We start from the raw sequence: 4,664 nt of genomic DNA, 5'->3' as shown, positions 1-4,664 counted from the left end.
CCCCCTCTCTCTCCTTCCCTCTCCTCTCCTACTCCAACAAGGAAGGGGGAGTCCTACTCCCGGTAGGAGGAGGACTCCTCCTGGCGCGCCCCTCCTGGCCGGCCGACCCCCTCCCCCTTGCTCCTTTATATACGGGGGCAGGGGGCACCTGTAGACACAACAATTGATCCTTGGATCTCTTAGCCATGTGTGGTGCCCCCCTCTACCATAGTCCTCCTCGATAATATTGTAGCGGTGCCTAGGCTAACGGAACTCTCCCTCAACACTCGACTGGATCGGAGTTCGACGGACGTCATCGAGTTGAACGTGTGCTAGAACTCGGAGGTGCCGTAGTTTCGGTGCTTGATCGGTCGGTCGTGAAGACGTACGACTACATCAACCGCGTTGTTCTAACGCTTGCGCTTTCGGTCTACGAGGGTATGTGGATAGACTCTCCCCGCTCGTTGCTATGCATCACCATGATCTTGCATGTGCGTAGGAATTTTTTGAAATTACTACGTTTCCCAACAGTGGTATCAGAGCCTAGGTTTTATGCGTTGATGTTATATGCACGAGTAGAACACGAGTGAGTTGTGGATACAAGTCATACTACTTACCAGCATGTCATACTTTGGTTTGGCGGTATTGTTGGATGAAGTGGCCCGGACCGACATTACACGTACGCTTACGCGAGACTGGTTCTACCGATGTGCTTTGCACACAGGTGGCTAGCGGGTGTCAGTTTCTCCAACTTAAGTTGAACCGAGTGTGGCTACGCCCGGTCCTTGAGAAGGTTAAGACAACACTAACTTGATGAACTATCGATGTGGTTTTGATGCGTAGGTAAGAACGGTTCTTGCACAGCCCGTAGCAGCCACGTAAAATTTGCAACAACAAAGTAGAGGACGTCTAACTTGTTTTTGCAGGCATGTTGTGATGTGATATGGTCAAGACGTGATGCTATATTTTATTGTATGAGATGATCATGTTTTGTAACCGAGTTATCGGCAACTGGCAGGACCCATATGGTTGTCGCTTTATTGTATGAAATGCAAGCGCCCTGTAATTGCTTTACTTTATCACTAAGCGGTAGCGATAGTCGTAGAAGTAATAGATGGCGAAACGACAACAATGCTACGATGGAGATCAAGGTGTTGCGCCGGTGACGATGGTGATCACGACGGTGCTTCAGAGATGGAGATCACAAGCACAAGATGATGATGGCCATATCATATCACTTATATTGATTGCATGTGATGTTTATCCTTTATGCATCTTATCTTGCTTTGATTGACGGTAGCATTTTAAGATGATCTGTCACTAATTATCAAGAAGTGTTTTCCCTAAGTATGCGCCATTGTGAAAGTTCTTCGTGTTGAGACACCACGTGATGATCGGGTGTGATAGGCTCTACGTTCATATACAACGGGTGCAAAATAGTTGCACACGCGAAATACTCAGGTTAAACTTGACGAGCCTAGCATATACAGATATAGCCTCGGAACACGGAGACCGAAAGGTCGAACGTGAATCATATAGTAGATATGATCAACATAGTGATGTTCACCATTGAAAACTACTCCATCTCACGTGATGATCGGATATGGTTTACTTGATTTGGATCACGTGATCACTTAGATGACTAGAGAGATGTCTGTCTAAGTGGGAGTTCTTTAGTAATATGATTAATTGAACTTAAATTTATCGTGAACTTAGTACATGATAGTATTTTGCATGACTATGTTTGTTGTAGATAGATGGCTCATGTTGTTGTTCCGTTGAATTTCAGTGCGTTCCTTGAGAAAGAAAATTGAAAGATGATGGTAGCAATTACACGGACTGGGTCCGTAACTTGAGGATTATCCTCATTGCTGCACGGAAGAATTACGTCCTGGAAGCACCGCTGGGTGCCAGGCCTGCTGCAGATGCAACTGTGGATGTTGTGAATGTTTGGTAGAGCAAAGTTGATGACTACTCGATAGTTCAGTGTGCCATGCTTTACGGCTTAGAACTGGGACTTCAACGATGTTTTGAACATCATGGAGCATATGAGATGTTCCAGGAGTTGAAGTTAATATTTCAAGCAAATGCCTGGATTGAGAGATATGAAGTCTCCAATAAGTTCTATAGCAGCAAGATGGAGGAGAATAGTTCTGTCAGTGAACACATACTCAAAATGTCTGGGTATAATAATCACTTGATTCAACTGGGAGTTAATCTTCCTGATGATAGTGGCATTGACAGAATTCTTCAATCACTGCCACCAAGCTACAAGAGCTTCGTGATGAACTATAATATGCAAGGGATGGACAAGACTATTCCCGAGCTCTTCGCAATGCTAAAGGCTGCGGAGGTAGAAATCAAGAAGGAGCATCAAGTGTTGATGGTCAATAAGACCACTAGTTTCAAGAAAAGGGGTAAAGGGAAGAAGAAGGGGAACTTCAAGAAGAACAGCAAACAAGTTGCTGCTCAAGAGAAGAAACCCAAGTCTGGACCTAAGCCTGAAACTGAGTGCTTCTACTGCAAATAGACTGGTCACTGGAAGCGGAACTTCCCCAAGTATTTGGCGGATAAGAAGGATGGCAAGGTGAACAAAGGTATATGTGATATACATGTTATTGATGTGTACCTTACTAATGCTCGCAGTACCACCTGGGTATTTGATACTGGTTCTGTTGCTAATATTTGCAACTCTAAACAGGGACTACGGATTAAGCAAAGATTGGCTAAGGACGAGGTGACGATGCGCGTGGGAAATGGTTCCAAAGTTGATGTGATCGCAGTCGGCACGCTACCTCTACATCTACCTTCGGGATTAGTTTTAGACCTGAATAATTGTTATTCGGTGCCAGCGTTGAGCATGAACATTATATCTGGATCTTGTTTGATGCAAGACAGTTATTCATTTAAATCAGAGAATAATGGTTGTTCTATTTATATGAGTAATATCTTTTATGGTCATGCACCCTTCAAGAGTGGTCTATTTTTATTAAATCTCGATAGTAGTGATACACATGTTCATAATGTTGAAGCCAAAAGATGCAGAGTTGGTAATGATAGTGCAACTTATTTGTGGCACTGTCGTTTAGGTCATATTGGTGTAAAGCGCATGAAGAAACTCCATACTGATGGACTTCTGAAATCACTTGATTATGAATCACTTGGTACTTGTGAACCGTGCCTCATGGGCAAGATGACTAAAACGCTGTTCTCCGGAACTATGGAGCGAGCAACTGATTTGTTGGAAATCATACATACCGATGTATGTGGTCCAATGAATATTGAGGTTCGCGGCGGGTATCGTTATTTTCTCACCTTCACAGATGATTTGAGCAGATATGGGTATATCTACTTGATGAAACACAAGTCTGAAACATTTGAAAAGTTCAAATAATTTCAGAGTGAAGTGGAAAATCATCGTAACAAGAAAATAAAATTTATACGATCTGATCATGGAGGAGAATATTTGAGTTACGAGTTTGGTTTACATTTGAAGCAATGCGGAATAGTTTCGCAACTCATGCCACCCGGAACACCTCAACGAAATGGTGTGTCCGAACGTCGTAATCGTACTCTACTAGATATGGTGCGATCTATGATGTCTCTTACTGATTTACCGCTATCATTTTGGGGTTATGCTTTAGAGACGGCCGCATTCACGTTAAATAGGGCACCATCAAAATCCGTTGAGATGACGCCTTATGAACTGTGGTTTGGCAAGAAACCAAAGTTGTCGTTTCTTAAAGTTTGGGGTTGCGATGCTTATGTGAAAAAACTTCAACCAGATAAGCTCAAACCCAAATCGGAGAAATGTGTCTTCATAGGATACCCAAAAGAGACTATTGGGTACACCTTCTATCACAGATCTGAGGGCAAATTTTTGTTGCTAAACTCGGATCCTTTCTAGAGAAGGAGTTTCTCTCAAAAGAAGTGAGTGGGAGGAAAGTAGAACTTGATGAGGTAATTGTACCTGCTCCCTTATTGGAAAGTAGTTCATCACAAGAAACCGTTCCTGTGACAACTACACTAATCAGTGAGGAAGCTAATGATATTGATCATGAAACTTCAGATCAAGTTACTACCGAACCTCGTAGGTCAACCAGAGTAAGATCCGCACCAAAGTGGTACAGTAATCCTATTCTGGAAGTCATGTTACTTGACCATGACGAACCTACGAACTATGAGGAAGCGATGATGAGCCCAGATTCCGCAAAATGGCTTGAGGCCATGAAATCTGAGATGGGATCCATGTATGAGAACAAAGTATGGACTTTGGTTGACTTGCCCGATGATCAGCAAGCCATCGAGAATAAATGGATTTTCAAGAAGACGACTGACGCCGATGGTAATGTAACTGTCTACAAAGCTCGACTTGTTGCAAAAGGTTTTCGACAAGTTCAAGGGGTTGACTACGATGAGACTTTCTCACCCGTAGCGATGCTTAAGTCTGTCTGAATCATGTTAGCGATTGCCGCATTTTATGATTATGAAATATGGCAAATGGATGTCAAAATTGCGTTCCTGAATGGATTTTCTGGAAGAAGAGTTGTATATGATGCAACCAGAAGGTTTTGTCGATCCAAAAGGTGCTAACAAAGTGTGCAAGCTCCAGCGATCCATTTATGGACTAGTGCAAGCCTCTCGGAGTTGGAATAAGCGCTTTGATAGTGTAATCAAAGCATATG

The sequence above is a fragment of the Triticum dicoccoides genome, chromosome 1B (assembly GCF_002162155.2).
Source record: "Triticum dicoccoides isolate Atlit2015 ecotype Zavitan chromosome 1B, WEW_v2.0, whole genome shotgun sequence".
Lineage (NCBI taxonomy): Eukaryota > Viridiplantae > Streptophyta > Magnoliopsida > Poales > Poaceae > Triticum > Triticum dicoccoides.
Note: the sequence above shows the minus strand (reverse complement) of the source record.